Source organism: Bidens hawaiensis, unplaced genomic scaffold (assembly GCF_021521415.1).
Source record: "Bidens hawaiensis isolate Kalapana, Puna unplaced genomic scaffold, B.hawaiensis_p1.1 tig00000536_1, whole genome shotgun sequence".
Classification (NCBI taxonomy): Eukaryota; Viridiplantae; Streptophyta; class Magnoliopsida; order Asterales; family Asteraceae; genus Bidens; species Bidens hawaiensis.
The window spans coordinates 786,776-803,754 of NW_027491034.1; the positions used below are offsets into that span (position 1 = coordinate 786,776).

The 16,979-nt window shown below is 35.0% G+C and overlaps 1 pseudogene across 1 annotated transcript; it reads left to right on the forward strand.

Moving 5' to 3' along the window:
- Nucleotides 1-1,568: 1,568 nt before the first annotated feature.
- LOC143635808 (uncharacterized) lies at nucleotides 1,569-13,449 on the forward strand (annotated as a pseudogene). Its single transcript, XR_013154128.1, has 21 exons — nucleotides 1,569-1,813; nucleotides 1,942-2,074; nucleotides 2,249-2,385; nucleotides 2,599-2,644; nucleotides 2,765-2,977; nucleotides 4,120-4,626; nucleotides 5,384-5,518; nucleotides 5,602-5,817; nucleotides 6,337-6,426; nucleotides 6,513-6,763; nucleotides 6,858-6,946; nucleotides 7,434-7,474; nucleotides 8,153-8,183; nucleotides 8,262-8,384; nucleotides 8,456-8,673; nucleotides 9,655-9,750; nucleotides 9,835-9,947; nucleotides 11,621-11,732; nucleotides 11,814-11,918; nucleotides 12,381-12,696; nucleotides 13,358-13,449. The product of XR_013154128.1 is annotated as an uncharacterized LOC143635808 (transcript).
- Nucleotides 13,450-16,979: the final 3,530 nt, after the last annotated feature.

Below are 16,979 nucleotides of genomic sequence, written 5' to 3' on the forward strand. Positions count from 1 at the left end.
TCTATAATAAGATGTAGTAATTTACTATTTTATAAATGCCTAGCGACCCAAATAACGTATTAACTTATTTTGTTTTATAATAACGTTTGTAAGATAACATTTTAAATAATCTACTTTAACTCGCTAATATCCCGTTCTATCTCAACTCTTTATTGGTCAATGTATAATTTCGTAATACCCTTCAATTATTATTACATAGGATTTTCACGTTGATATATCCCGACAAGCGTGACATTTATTTTTCATATCACACTTATTCACCTATCTTGCTCATAAGGTGAGTATCACATTATCCTTTTTACACTCATTTTATACTATTTTGGGGATGTATGCGTTACTAGTTATTTCCCTATTATGTAATACATAAATTGCAACTGTTGTCACTTGTGTTTAACAATTTATACCTTACTTGTTATGTGCTTATATGCTTTATGTGAATCACATTCGGAGAGGTCCAACATAATCTCAGAACAGTATAATCATACGACCGTCGTAATAGCCATCGTCCAGTTTAACTGACATCGTGCTTATCGACAGCTCATTTATTTGCTCATTGGTTGAATTGCTTATCTCATTTGACACTGTTGCATGTTTATTATTTATTTATTTATTTATTTATTATATATACACCAAAACTGGTGCTACTCACTTAACCTCGTGTTGACAAATCTATTGTATTTTTAACGCATATGCGTGTGATGTGATGTTCAAACAAGATTGAAAGAAAACTTAAGATTCGCAAGATAGAAAAAATAAATAAGATTTTAATCTTTGATGTATTTGTGTTGTTTGACTTATTTGATTATGGGATTTTGTATTTGAATATTTTTGGTTATTTGAATTAGTTTAATAGATATCATAATTTTTAATATTGCACGATAGTACATTGAGAGTTATGAGCAATCAGTTCATGCCCCGACATTTCAGCAGTAGGTTGGGGTTTGACATGTTGGCGGTTACTTAGTTGTTGTTATGGAAGGCTCGAAACGACATCTTTTTTAACAAACCACTTACGTTAAGCAAATTGGTGGGTGATATCAAGTCATCTTCATTTTTTGGACTACTCATCGGGATAAGAACTTGAAGATTGAGTGAGATAAATAGAGGATTTTTAATTTCGTTTAATGTATGTTTTTTTGGTGTGGGTTTTCTTTTAAGTTACCTGGGTTTGCAATTTTCTTGAGTTACCAAGGTTTTTTTTCTAAAATTGATTCGTGACGCCCAGACATACGTGCCCTCAATGGGAAGGCTTCGGGTGCAACTTGCGTTAAAAAAATGTGTTTTCTTGGAACCACCCATTTTTGTTAAAACACCCACCAATACGGGGCCCTATAAAGGGCGGGGGGGTGTCCCTAATAGGACCCTTAAAAAATTCGATGGTTCATGGGATTATGTAATTCACTCCATATCCGTTGGCGAGAGTCGTAGTTACAGGGGGTTATCACCAGGGATCACTTATTCAACTCCACACATTCAAAAGGACTCAACCTGTACCATCCCAAATCCCAAAACCCCAACCCAAAACCAAACTCTGTTGTCACCGCCGTCACCACCAAAATCCTCCCTCACAATGTCTCAATCCCTTGGGCTTCTGCTCATCCAATTCCTGATGCCGGACAATGACGCACGCCGCCAGGCAGAGGACCAAATCAAGCGCCTGGCCAAGGATCCACAGGTGGTTCCGGCACTCATCCACCACCTCCGCACCGCCAACTCTCCGCAAGAAAATCACCGGCCATTGGGCCAAGCTACCGCCGCACCTCCGTCAGCTTGTTAAACAGTCGTTGATTGAGAGTATCACTATGGAACACAGGTTGTTAATTCGTTCATACTTCTTGTGCTTTTCTTCTTCTTCTTCTTCAATAGTCACATTCAGGATAATTGGTTTTAAGTTATTGGAACTAATTATATCAGGAGCTTATTATATTTTGTTTTGTACAGTCTACCGGTGAGGCGAGCGAGTGCATATGTGGTGAGCATTATTGCCAAGTATGCGGTTCCTGGTGGAGAATGGCCTGATTTACTGCCATTTTTGTTTCAGTGCAGTCAGAGCCCACAAGAAGACCATAGAGAGGTGCTTTATCCCTTAATATTATAAAGTTAATTTGTTTTACAAGTTTCAGTATATTATTATTGCTGTTAATTTGTGTATCTGTGTGCACGCAAATACATGTAGTACAAGAATAATGTAAAACATTCACATATACTATAATAGAATGATAATAGCTGTATCTTTTTTTGACACCAGGTGGCATTGATATTGTTCAGCTCGTTAACCGAGACAATTGGGGATTCATTTCGACCATATTTTGCGGATTTACAGGCACTTTTACTTAAATGTCTACAAGACGAGACTAGCAATAGTGTTAGAGTTGCTGCCCTCAAGTAATATTATTATCTTTTTAGTCAAAATTCAAAACTTGTAATTAGAGTACACACTACATATTCTAATTTAGATTCACCACAAACAATTTAATTTTAATATATTTTAATCAAAAATTGAAACTTGTAATTAGGAACACGCTACATATTCTAATTTAGGTTCACCGTTCACCACAAACAATTCTAATTTTAATATAATTTTAATGCTTTTAACAGGGCTGTTGGCTCTTTTATTGAGTTCACTCATGATGCAGCTGAAGTGGTAAGTCTGTTTTTATTGACTTTGTTTAGTTGACTAAGTGAAACTTTCTATAACAAGTTGTTATACACTAAAATATTGATGATGTATATCTAAACATAAAACACTATTATATGCATACAGATTAAATTTCGGGAATTTATTTCGAGCATCTTAAATGTTTCAAGACAATGCATTGCTTCTGGTGATGAAGATATTGCAATAATTGCTTTTGAGATATTTGACGAGTTAATCGAGTCTCCAGCACCACTTCTTGGAGATTCGGTTAAAGCCATTGTTCAGTTCTCTCTTGAAGTTTGCTCAAGTCCAAATTTGGATTCTAGTACACGCCATCAGGTTAAAGTTCTCATCTTTTATTATTATTAGTTTTGGATTCTGCATTAGGCTTGTAAACAAACCGAACATTTAGTGAACCGTTTATGAACTGTTTGGTTAGAAGTTTGTTTATGTTCGTTCAATAAAGAAGAAAACGATCTTTTGTTCTTTTATGCTCGTTTATTTTCGTTCATATATATTCATTTATATTCATTCATTCGTTTCTGTTCCTTTAGACATACATGTAATTTGTTCTGGTAAAAAACCTATGGCTATTTTAAATAATAAATTACGCTATTTTAAGCTTTATTGGGCCCAAACCGGCCCAGAGAGTCTCCAGGAGCCCACAAAGCATTTTGGACAGACACTTTGGGCCCAGTAACCTTTCAAATATTTTAAAAAACTCCTAAATAGATTTTAAGTTGTTGGGCCCATTTAGCTAAGTCTTAAAAACCATTCACACTATTGGGATTTGGGCCCAGTTGCCTTAATGGTATTTCGACATATCTTTTTGATCCATATACCCTTTGTTTTTATATATATATATATGTTTAAATTTTTATATGTTTGATGGTATTGTAGACTTTAATTTGAATATTCACTTTTATCTTTAACTCATGTTTGTTCATTCATGTACGTTTGTCTTCAACTTTTTGTTTATGTTCTCTTCATATATATATATATATGTATGTATGTAGACAAAGCTATAGCCATGGTAGGGTCTGAGGAGGGTAAGATGTATACAGCCTTACCTCTACCCCGTAGGAATAGAGAGGCTGCTTTTTTTAGTATTATTATTTTTACTAAGTGCTATTATTAATTAATTAAATTACTGTTGAACTTTGAGTTCCTCTTTATTCCCTCATAAATATGTTTTTTTAGAGTTGAGGGTCTCTCTGGAAGCCACCTCTCTATCCCTTTGGATAGAGGTACGGTGTGCCTACATCCCACCTTCTCCAGACCCTACTTATAGCTTTGCTATTGGTGGGACTTCACTGGGTATGATTGATTTGATTTGATTTGATTTGATTCTTTGTTTATGTTCACTTATTTTCCCGAACCATTTGTTTAGAACATTAACGAACGTACATAAATGAACCCAAACATCTTTAGATATTCACTTTTTTGGCTTTTTCTTGCTGTTAATACTTTTGATGTATCAGGCTATTCAAATAATATCATGGCTCGCAAAGTACAAATCGAGTTCCCTCAAGAAGCATGCGTTAATCATCCCGATTCTTCAAGTTCTGTGCCCACTGTTAACTGAATCAGCCAATCGGGAAGAAAGCGATGATGACCTAGCACCAGACCGTGCAGCTGCAGAAGTTCTTGACACCATGTCTTTAAAGATACCAAAACACGTGTTCCTGCCTGTTTTTGAATTTGCTTCTTTGAGCAGTCAAAGTGTTGACCCGAAGTTCCGTGAAGCCGCAGTCACGGTTTTGGGTGTTGTTTCAGAGGGTTGTTTTGAGTTAATGAAAGAGAAGCTTGGGCCCGTTCTTCATATAGTTTTAGGGGGTTTAAGAGATCCTGAGCAGGTTGTAAGAGGAGCTTCTTCTTTTGCATTAGGTCAATTTCCTGAGTATTTGCAACCCGAGATTATTTCCCATTATGAAAGTGTTCTTCCGTGTATATTAAATGCCATTGAAGATTCATCTGATGATGTCAAGGTATATATATTTAGATTTAAGAAGTTATCGGTTTTTAATTGGCTAACTGTATAAAAAGACGCACAACTGTTTTTTTTCTCTACAAAGCCATAAATTTTTTAGAAATTTTCATGAGTTGATTTTGGGCTCAACTGAAAATTTGGTATTTGAGTTTTTGAAAACCATTTGGTTTTGGTTTGGTTTTATTTTTTTGGTTTCACCATTTGAGCTTGAAATTGTATGGCCAGAAAAAAATGCTCTAAAATAATAAATTTGTGCCAAAAACTTTGGACCTAAATATTTTTGTTAAGTAATTATTGTTTGTTATACATTTGGGCTAAAGTTTTTTGAGTTACACTATTTATTAAATTCTTATAATTTACTTAACATTTAAAGTTCAAAATGAAAATCTATAAATTCTGTTCGGTTTGGTTTTAGTTACATGCAAAATCGAAACCGAACTGAAAATTCGGTTTTTGCGAAAACATAAAATCAAACCGGTGGTTTTTGTTTGAGTTAGGTGTTTTTGTTTTCATGACACCGATACAAGGTCATAAAGATGACGCAGCATGACTTGGACCATGTTGGCCATTTATTGGCATAAACTAAAACTGGTTGAAGAATATCTAAATAAAATTTGGAAGTTGAGAGGTTTTTAAGAGGCAAACAAAGTTGGCTACCCAATTTATAAACCGGAGCAAAGTCGATTACGTTTTTTCGAATTTGATAAATATTATTTTGATGTTTTAAGTTGGAAAAAACTCAAATTCCTATGCAGGAGAAATCATACTATGCATTGGCAGCATTTTGTGAGAACATGGGTGAAGAAATTCTCCCGTTTCTTGATTCTTTGATGGGCAAACTATTTGCTGCTTTGCAAACAAGCAAGCGTATGTTGCAGGAAACATGCATGGTAATAACACAAATCTGTATTTTATACTTATTATTTTATAACATTAGTTAGATTCTCATTAACTTGTGCTTACGTTTTTGTAGTCTGCAATTGGTTCAGTTGCATCTGCTGCAGAACAAGCGTTTCTTCCATATGCTGAGCGAGTTTTGGAATTGATGAAAAATTTCATGGTGCTTACAAGTGATGAGGACCTTCGTTCATGAGCTAGGGCTACAGAGTTGGTGGGAATTGTTGCCATGGTTGTTGGAAGGGCAAAAATGGAACCGATTTTGCCCCCGTTTATTGAAGCTGCAATTTCGGTAATACTCTTGTTCATTTTTCTTATATTTATATTATAGTTGAGGATGGAAATCGGGCTGGTTGGAAGTCAGTCAAAATGGGTAATATTGGTATGGGTTGGTTTGAACTAGGGGTGAAAACGAGCTGAGCGTTAGCTTGCCTAAGCTCGAGCTCAGCTTGTTTAGCTTACGAGAGCTCGGGCTTGTTTATTAAACAAGCTTATTTTTAGGCTTGAGCTTGCTTAATCTCTGCTCACTTCAAGCTTTAGGCTTGTTTACACCCCTAGTATGAACCGTAACACTTTTTGTTCAATATTTCATCTAGAATTGACGTCTCAAATATGAGTAAGACATAATATTATTTCATAATAATCGTTTTCTAAATGAAATCATCTGGGATGGTTTTATATGTTAAAAATATATTGTGTTTTTTTTGCCTGTTTGACCTGTTTCCTACCCAACTAGTTATTTTAGTCTATTGACAAGTCAAAACTCATAATGCATGTCGAAGCATTTGTAAGTTCAATATTAACTTTTCAGGGATACGGGCTCGAGTACAGTGAACTTCGCGAGTACACTCACGGGTTTTTCAGCAACGTAGCAGAAATTTTGGAAGATGGAATGATTCAGGTACACGTGTCGGTCTTATTTTGGTTTACGCGTGACATAGCCGACAATTACTATAGTTAATGAAATAATATTATTATTTGCAACAGTATCTACCTCATGTTGTACCTTTGGCTTTTGCTTCGTGTAACCTTGATGATGGTTCTGCTGTTGATATTGATGATTCTGATGATGATAATGAGAATGTAAGTGGATTTGGTGGCGTATCATCTGATGATGAAGCTCATGATGAACCGAGAATGAGAAATATTAGTATTAGAACTGGTGTTTTAGATGAGAAAGCAGCTGCAACTCAAGCACTTGGTTTATTTGCTCTGCATACAAAGAGTGCTTTTGCCCCGTATCCTTTATGATCGTATATTTGATTTATGTTCTCTGTTTATTTTTTTTTTGAAAATTGACACTTATAGTTGTGGTTCTTTAATATTATTAAGATATTTGGAAGAGTCGTTGAGGATTCTGGTTAAGCATTCATGTGATTTCCATGAAGATGTTCGACTTCAGGCCATTACTGGCTTAAAAAGTAAGTCCTAAACATTTATGCACATATATTTAATTTTTGAAAAATTTGCACAATGGTCCAGTGGGTTTACCAAATTGCAAGTCTGGTCCCTGAATATTATACATTACAAGCTCAGTTCAAACATTTGTGAGTGGGTTGCATGTTAAAGACTAAAATTCTAAGTTAAAAATATTTGGGCCTAGCATTAAGTATCTATTCCACTTATACGTTACCCATAAACTAATTACTCATTTTTTAGCTGAATTTGAATATCGAACTCGCGTTGATTGAATCTATTTTGAATCAACTTTGAATCTGACTTCAAATTTTCAAAATTTGTTAGGGATTAAACGAACTAAGTATGCATCTTTTAAAATTTGGGGACCAAATTTGCAATTTGGTCAAACCACAGGGACCTTTTGTGCATATCTTCTACATTTTATGTAAATTTTGTTTGGTTGTATGAGCTGTTAACTTCAGCCCTAAAGTTGATTGATTTTGGTTGCAGATATTTTGATAGCAGCTCATGCAGTCTTCCAAGTTCAACATGTAAGTGTACTTAGGCTTGTAAACGAACCGAACGAACATGCACGGAACATGTTTGTGTCTGTTTGTTTTAACTGAAGCACTGAACAAATAATCGAACACGAACAACTTAACAAATATATCTTTTTGTTTGTGTTTGCTCATTAAGAAAATGAAGGCGTTCATGTTCGTTTGTTAATGGTATAAATGAATGGTGCACGAATGTAAATGAATGAACATAAACATAGATGAATGAACATAGCTGTACTAAAACCAACTAATAGTAAATGTGATCATGTGAACAACAATATGTTGGGCCTACAAAATATAAATGATTATATTAATGAAACCTAAACAAATGAATATACCGGATTGAATTTTTTTTGCAGTCGATAGTATATACTCGAGAAAAAAAATACAGTAAAATTTTTTACTTTATTAAATGAGCGTAAGTTTACAAGCATAAGTAAACAAACAAGACATATGTTCATGTTTGTTCTTTTATTAAGTATTTTGAAAATTGAAACCATAGTCTAATTTTCTTTATTAGAATAGATGGGAAGGTTTTATACTTTTATGCCATTAACTACAGTTTAAGTGACCAATTTGACCTATTTTCATTTTAAGCTAAAATTTTAACTTGGAGTTTTTAGAGATGAAGTATAATCCAAATTGACCTAATTTTGTTTGCCTGTTTTGCAGGATGGGGCATCAAAGGCAAGAGAAATCCTCGGTGAGTTGAAAACTTGTATGCAAAAGAAAATTAGTGACAGCACTAATTTAAATGCTTAACATGTAATTTTAAATTCAGAATCTGTGATGAACATCTATATCAAGACAATGAACGAAGATGATGACAAAGAAGTGGTTGCTCAAGCTTGCATGAGTGTAGCTGACATCATCAAAGATTTTGGATACACTGCTGTCGAACCTTGTAAGTACGTTATTGGTTTCATAATATTCTTTCTGGTATAAACTAAAATGTCAAATGCTGTTAAAATTCAGATATGCCTCGGCTTGTGGAGTCAACTCTGGTCTTACTTAAACAGGAATCAGTGTGTCAACAAATAGAATCAGACAGTGAGATTGATGATGATGACTCTGCGCATGATGAGGTGCTTATGGATGCTGTATCAGACCTCCTTCCTGCTTTTGCTAAAGCAATGGGGTCCCACTTTGCACCGGTCTTTGCAACTCTGTTTGAGCCGTTAATGAAATTCGCAGTAAGCTTACCCAGGATTTTATTTGACCCGTTAATCAGCCTATTTGACCCGTTAATCAGCCTATTTGTTTGCATTAGTTTACATATCTAATGGGTTGTGAAGCTAAAAGAGGTTGTGCAGCTAAAAGATCCATTAAAATGGATATAGTTTTAAGTTTTTTGAAAACCCAATCAAAACTGATGGAATGGTTTTGGTTTTTAATCAAAAACTGATTGGAACCAAATTAAACAGGAAAATAAAAAAACGAATTTAAGAAATTTACTAGAGTTTAATAAATGTGTAGACCGATAAATATAGTTTGAGATGTGAGGTCCAAAGTTTCAGGCCCAAGTTCATTAATTTGGGTCATTTTGGTTTTGCTGTTAGCCAAAAACTGAAAATAAACTGATTGGAACCAAATTGAAAAGAAAAACTGGTTTTCAGTAATTTACAAGAAATTAATAAATGATGTAGACCAAAAATTTTAGTTTGATATGCGTAATGATCAATTATTTATTAATTAAGAAAAGAGAAGTAAGGTCCAAAGTATCAGGCATAAATTCATAAATTTGGGACATTTCTTTTTCAGCTCAAAACCTATAGTGTTGTGATAACCAAAAATCAAAAAACCAAAACCGCTTTTCAAAAACATAAATTTTCGTTTTTGGTTCGGTTTTTTGACCCGCACCAAAGTGTATACAAATGCATATAAGAAAATATGGGTCAAATGTGTTGAATGCTAACTGATATGTATACAAATGCATAAAACTTCCAAAATCATTTTGTTAGAAACTTAAAATAAATATTTTAATAATACAGTTTTTGTTATTTTATTCAACATGTTAATTATTATACGTATTTTAAAACAGGACAAGATTAGTGTTGCGGGTCAGCATAACCTGTTTTGACCTGCACCAAAGTTTATGCATTTTGACTCGAACCCATTTAACCAGCGCCCAGCTCTTAATTTTCCGTGACTCTTGTTAAACGGTGGTTTTGCAGAAAGGTTCACGGCCCGCACAAGATCGTACAATGGTGGTTGCATGTCTTGCAGAAGTCGCTCAGGACATGGGTGCTCCAATTGCTACATATGTTGATGTACTTTCTTGTGACTCAATAGCATATAATATTAATTTTGTTAAGTCAATTACTATTTATTTTATTTTTTGTATCATGTTTCAGGCAATTATGCCTTTGGTACTTAAAGAACTAGCTTCATCATCTGAAACCAATAGGAGAAATGCTGCATTCTGTGTTGGAGAGTTGTGCAAAAATGGTGGCGCCTCCAGTCTCAAGTATGCTTCTACTTTCATATGTTTTACTGTTCACCTTTTAATTTTGACCTTTTAACTTACAAACAGGTTGTTTTTTATATCTAATGTCTCTAGTGGGTTATGAAAAAAGTTAGCACAAAAGGAAACTAGTGGGTTAATTAGTCAAAACTCAAAAGGGATGAAAAACTATTTGAATGCTTAAAGAGTCTTATATTAATAGTTTTTTTTTCCTTTGGTAATGTGTTCAAACATAACTTGGAATAATTAAATAAACGAACATGTTCGTTAATGTTCATTCGTTTACGTTTGTTGGTAATGTGTTTGAACCTAACTTGGAATAATTCAATGAATGAACACGTTTGTTAATGTTAATTCGTTTACGTTTGTACATGTGCGTTTGTTTATATTTGGTCATTTAAAGTATATTATATTTTTAAAATTTTTTAGTTTAGTATCCAAACATTTTAACTTTTTGTATATTTCTATTAGTTTTTTAACCTTTAAACTAGAAATCCTAGTACTTAAATTTATATATGGGGCAATTACCTATTTCCCCTTCTTAAGTGCATTAATTACATATTTCCTCAACATAAAAAAATCAATTACATATTTCCCCTCCCTTAAACATATATATTACATATTTACCTATTTCATTAAAATTAACATATTATATGACCATTTTACCCCCATATAAAAGTAATAATAAAATTTTTAGATCTCAAGACCTCACCTCTTCCCATCTTCATCTTCTTGTGACCCCCAGCGTTTTATGACCCTGAATGCCCTAAAGAACACTCAAGTGCCCATTATAAAACCCTAATTAGAAACTCACAACCCTAATTGGCCCAAAAGAGAACACTCCCGGAGTATGAAAGGCCTTGCCGGAAAACTGTTTGTAGCTTTTTGATCGTGTTTATGACCAAGAGTTGCTTAAGAAGTGGAGATAAATACTCAGGTTGTTTGTTTGGTGTTTAGATTCGGTTTCGTTTTGCTTTTGACTAGTCGAAAGTGACAAATCCTATCGGAAAATCTTGGGTTAACGTCTCAAGGTCGAGAGGGCTTCCAAGAAACGAGATGGTGATGTCGAAAGGACCGTAGTGCAGCTTTTATAACCGAGTTTTCATAGCCATAAAGATGAAACCGATCGGAACCGCCGGAACAGAGCCAACGATTTCGGTAAGCATGGCGTTCACCTTATAGAATGATTATTGAGGAGAAAGAAACAAATTAGAATAAAAAGGGTAAGTAGGTAATTTAGTATGAAGAGGGGAATTATGTAAATTGATTTTAAAGTTTGGGGAAATATGTAATTTGTAGGCTTAGGAAGGGGATATTTGTAAATCTTCCTTATATTTATATTGAGTGATTATGTCTAATACATTAAGAATGTTTATTTTTATTTGTCAAATTAATATATATTTGTTTGTTCATTTGGATTTGTTTATGTGTTCGGTGTTCATTGGTGTTCGCTTACTATTTTAACAAACGAGCACAAACTAGCATGAACCAAATCATTTCTTTTATGAATCAACATGAACAAACTTTCGATGAATAACTTTTAGATTAATTCAACCTAACCTGGAATGTTTCAACCAGTATAAAAATTTCATGATTTAAGCTGATGTATGTGTTTGTTGAACATCAAGTTCGTCATGATCGGATGATGAATTGTTTTTTTTCAAAATTTAATACAGATATTTTGGTGACGTGTTACGTGGTCTTTACCCGTTATTTGGAGAATCCGAGCCAGACGATGCAACTGCACGGATGATTATGGCCCACCCAGAATCCGTCCCATTAAACCAGGTTCATATTCTTCATACTATTATATAAAAACACATTCACGAACGAAAAACCAGTTCATAATATTACTTTTTTGATATTCAGGTCCTTCCTGTTTTTGTCAAGGGTCTTCCTTTAAAGGAAGATCATGAGGAATCCATGCCCGTTTATAGTTGCGTTTGCAATCTTGTTCTATCATCTAACCCACAGGTATCTGTATAGTTGTATTAGTTAATAATGGGTCAAGATGGTAAAATATAGCTATACATGAAAAGGGTCATATATATGGGTTAAAAGCGAATTTGAATGATTACATTCTAAATCGTTGTATTTTAACAAAAGTGTTTTGTTTTGTTAGGTTCTACAAGATGGTTATTAATCGTATTCAAAAATGGAATTATGGGTAGAATGTCGGAATTTCGCTGTTGATGGTGTATATGTGTGTGTGTGTGTACATCAACACCCGATTTCCAACGCTTTTTTGACTAAAAGTTCAATTCTGAAAACAGTTTATTTATCGACTACGATTAGAAGTTATCTTGTAAATTGTAATATATCAGGATATTTTTTTATTTAATAAAATGACTTGGGATGTAAGAATTCACTTAATATTCTATTTTTCTAACTCATTTACATTTAATATTCCTTTAAATTTTTAAATCTTGTTAACAGATTGCTCCTCTGGTTCTGGATTTGGTTAATGTTTTTGCACAAGTGGCTGCATCATCACTTGAAACACATGAAGTGAAAGTGCAAATAGGAAGGGCTTTTGCTCATTTGTTATCGATTTATGGTCACCAAATGCAGCCTCTTTTGGGTGGTCTTTCACCTGCTCATGCTAATGCGTTGGCAGCCATTGCACCAAAAGTTGACTGCAATCATGATCAATCGTTATTTAAACGCGTCTCTTTCCTCAAACGAGAATCAATTTTAGTATTATTCTTTGTTGAAGTTTCAGCTTGCCAGAAAGACTCGTTTTTTCAGTCAGGTACTACTTAACTACTTTAACAATACACATGTAAACTATGATTTTTTATGGGCTGTGTTTTATTTTTAAGGGTGTAAATGAGCCAAGTCTAGACTAGGCCCGAGGTCGGATCGTTTAAACTTACAGCAAGCTTGAGCTTGCTCATTTTAAGCTCACTTTAATAAGTTTATGTTATTTTTATATATATTTTACATCAATTTCTACATATAAAAGATATATATTGTTTAGTTATTTTTATCATGATTAATAAGTGAAGTAATAGTTATATAAATAATAGGCTTGTTTATGCTCGTGAGCCAACTTGAACTTGATAAGTGAAGTTCGGGCTTGGGCTTAGCTCGATTTGAGCTTTTAGCGAAGCCAATTTCGAGTAGCTCACGGTCGACTGGGCTCATTTACACTTTTATTATATATTAAAGGGTTAATCAATTAATATATTTAGTTAATGGCTCAAACAAAACAACTTGAAGTCAGATGAAAATCTAATGCATAGAATTTTCTAAATCGTTTTATTCCAAGTTTTCAATAATTATTGTAATAATATTCTTTTGGGAACTTTAATTAACTCTTTAATCTTTTATAAAAATGAAAAACTTTTGCAACTAGAACCCGTTGTGATTCTATTTCACTCATTAATAATTATGTAATATGATGTTTGGAGGTCTTTTTTTGCTTTCGTCATTCATCTCCAGTTTTCCCCAATGGAGTTACATTATATATTTTCCTTCATTTTGATTTGATATTCATTCTCCCATCAATGCTTGTTTTTTTAATATATAGTGAAGATACACTCAGGTGTGTATGATAAGGAATGGCTTCAGGTTTTTTTTTTTTTGTATTATACAAAGTGTGACAGTAAGGCTTGTTTTTTTTTGTTGCGAAGTCAAGGGAATACAAGTAGAGATGTTCAAAACGGTTTGGGACTAGGAACCGGAACCGGTTCCTATATTCAAAACCCCCTTTTAAACCGGTTCCAGGCTCGAACCGGTTAGGGAACCGAACCGGTTCTCCCACCCTCGGACCCCTAACCTATCTAACCGGTTCCTAACCCGGTTCCTGTACCGTAACCGGTCAAAAAACGGCTATTTTTGACCCCAACGGTCAAAAAACGGCCAAAAAAACGGTTAAGAACCGGTTCCGGTTCCAGAACCGGTTCCGGTTCCTACCCGCCCCCACTCAGAAATGCAAGAACCGGTCACGGATCATCGGGTTGAATCAGATAGGGTCCAGTTCCTACAAAAAACGGGTAGGAACCGGTTCGGGTCCACCGGTTCGGTTCCAGGAACCGGTTTCGTTGATCATCTCTAAATACAAGTGTTTTGTTGAATATTTATCTACCTATTTTTGTCTACCAAGGTTTTTTAAGTTATTTTTGTGCAAATGCATTATGCATGTACTATGTATTGAATATGTGACTTCCTTGTGTGTTAGATACTCTGGGGGTGTTTGTGATTGTTTTTTAAAAATGCCTTTTGCTTTTTGAAGATACAAAATGTCCAAAATGCCCCTCCAAAAGCACCTAAAAGCATCAAATTAGTGCTTTTAGGTGCTTTTGGAGGGGCATTTTGGACATTTTCTCTCTCCAAAAAGCAAAAAACATTTTTAAGAAGTAATCCCAAACACCCTCTCTGTGTCAATGTGAGCTGTACGTTGCGTATGGCTTTCACAAACCCTGAACTTATTACGCCTACTTGTACGTATACGCTGAGGTGTAAAAAATGGAAAATAATTGGAGCAACTGCCCGTTGTAGGTACACAATCAAGCCGATTAGTCAGTAATTCATCTGTAACTGGTTTCTACCCGGAAATAAGATGGCTATACATTTTAGCCCAAAAACCGGTTAAACCAAAATCGGTTTTTAAGTTTTCTATTTTTTAAACCACTTTTTTTCGGTTAATCGGTTCGGTTATCCTGAAATCGGTTATACTCTTTATATTATTGTGCTTAAAAACCGGTTAGTACCTGGCCAAAGTAACCCGTCTAACTTGTTAGTTGACCGCTGACCATTAATCGGCTATTAATTAAATTAACCGGTTAATCGTTTGTGCATGTAAACTGCCTGTGAGTAGATGTGCACAAGAAAACCGGTTCTGGACCCAAACCAGTGTACTCGACCTGGAACCGGTTCTAGGTCGTACTCGGTGTACCCAAAACCCGGTTTGGGTATTTGTATACCCGAACCCAACCTGGTTCTATATAATATTTTAGGAATCTGTTCCTACCCGGTTCCGTTTCAAAACCGGTTCCGGTTCCTACCCGGAATAGCTGGTTCTGCCCGGGTATTTTATGTTAAATGCAGCTGCATCCCAAAAACTAGCAGTTGGAACTGGTTCCAACGATAATATAGCCGTTGGAACCGGTTTTTGTTGTCCAACACCTTATATAAATTGATTATTTACCCTTGTTTCACCACCAAACTCAAGAACAATCTAAAATACTTCTCGTTTTACAAACCCGAGCATCCGACTCAAAAATATTATGGCAACCACCAAAAAGTAACAAGGCTAACAAGAACGCTACTCCATCCGTTTGTATTGACCCGGTTCGTGCTCAAGATGACCCACAAGTTATTGGTGTAATTGACCATAACCACAACAAAGAAATATTGAAGAATTGGGATTTGGTTATAGTGATCGATGGTGATACTAAGGCTCGTTGCAAACTTTGTGGAATTTTCTTAAAGCACGATTCAAACTCGACTTTAAAAAAACACTTCGACAAGAAATTTTGCAAAGCCTTGAAAGGCGTTCGCACAACCAACCAAGTGGAATTAGGTAAAGATGGTACACTCTTTCGTTACAACACGAACCGTGTTCAAGATAGAATGGCAAAGTTCGTTATTCAACGAGGTTTGCCTTTTAACCACTTTGACGACCCAGAGTTGACGTCCTTGATTCGAGAAACTCTACAATCGCGATACACACATGTAAGTCGTACTACCCTAAGATGTCATTGTATCAAATTGTGGGAGTGTGCAAAAAAGAGTTAATCGACTTTTTTCAAACTTTAGAATCGATGGTGAGTTTAACTAGCGATGTTTGGTCGGCACCACACAAGTTACCCGAATCATACATTTGTGTCACCGCTCATTGGGTTGATCCGGTGTCTTGGCAATTGATGAAACGCACCATCGCTTTTGAAAACTTCCCGTACCCACATATCGCCGAAAAATTGTTCGAATTGGTTGATGAGGTTATAACGACTTATAACTTGAAAAATAAAATATTTTCGATGCCGTTTGACAACGCATCAAACAATTCAAAGGCGACCGAAAATTGATCATAAAATATTCACCACCTTGTTACGAAATTTTTTTTCATGTTCGATGTGTTGCACATATTATCAATTTGGTTGTTCAACAAGGTCTCGGCAATGAAAACATGGGTCAAGATTTGACATGCTTTAGATTTATGTTACAAGATGTTTTCAAAAGTGGTAAAAAAAGACATCTTGAATATGAAAACTATTGCAAATCGGTTGAAAGAAAATATTTGGGGACGAACTGGGACGTTCCATCCCGTTGGAACTCAACTTGTATATGCTCAAGTGTGCTTTTGCCAAACGCCAAACTTTACAATGTTTTCATAACAATCTTTTCGACTGATGCGAGGCCGATATGCTTCCCAAAAGTGTTTGGGTCAATGTTGGTTATTTTTTGGAGTATCTTGATGTGTTCAAAACCGCAACAACTAAGTTATCGGGAGTTTATTATCCTACTAGTTGTTGGGTTTTGCAAGAATTTTACAACACGTCTTTGAATTTTAAAAAGTTTGAGGAGAAGAACAAACTCTTCAATGATATTGTTGCGGTATTGAAGGAAAAGTTCTTAATTTATTATGAAGACATACCGCCGGTGTTTACTTGTGCCGTCGCTTTAAACCCCTATTGGAATGTTAACGGGGTTGATACATTGATCGAGGAAATATTTGACAACATGGGTAGGCACGAGATCGACCCGAAGTTGTCAACGGAAGCGAATGAAAAGTTTAACAAAAACATTCAAGAACTTTATGACCATTATTTTCAACTTTATGGTCCAAGTGCAAGGTCGTCTTTTGTGAGGCAAAAAACGAAAAGTAAGCCGTGCAAGGACAAACTTATAAATTTGATGAATGTGGTTCGTAAATCGGCCGCTAAGAGGCAAAGAGGAAACACACCAACTAGTGAACTTGGCCGGTATAGTGGAGCAAACTATGTTGAGGGCGCAACGGCCGATGAAATTCGCGACATTGATATTTTGGCTTGGTGGAAAGGAAAACAAAACGAATTTCCTATTCTATCC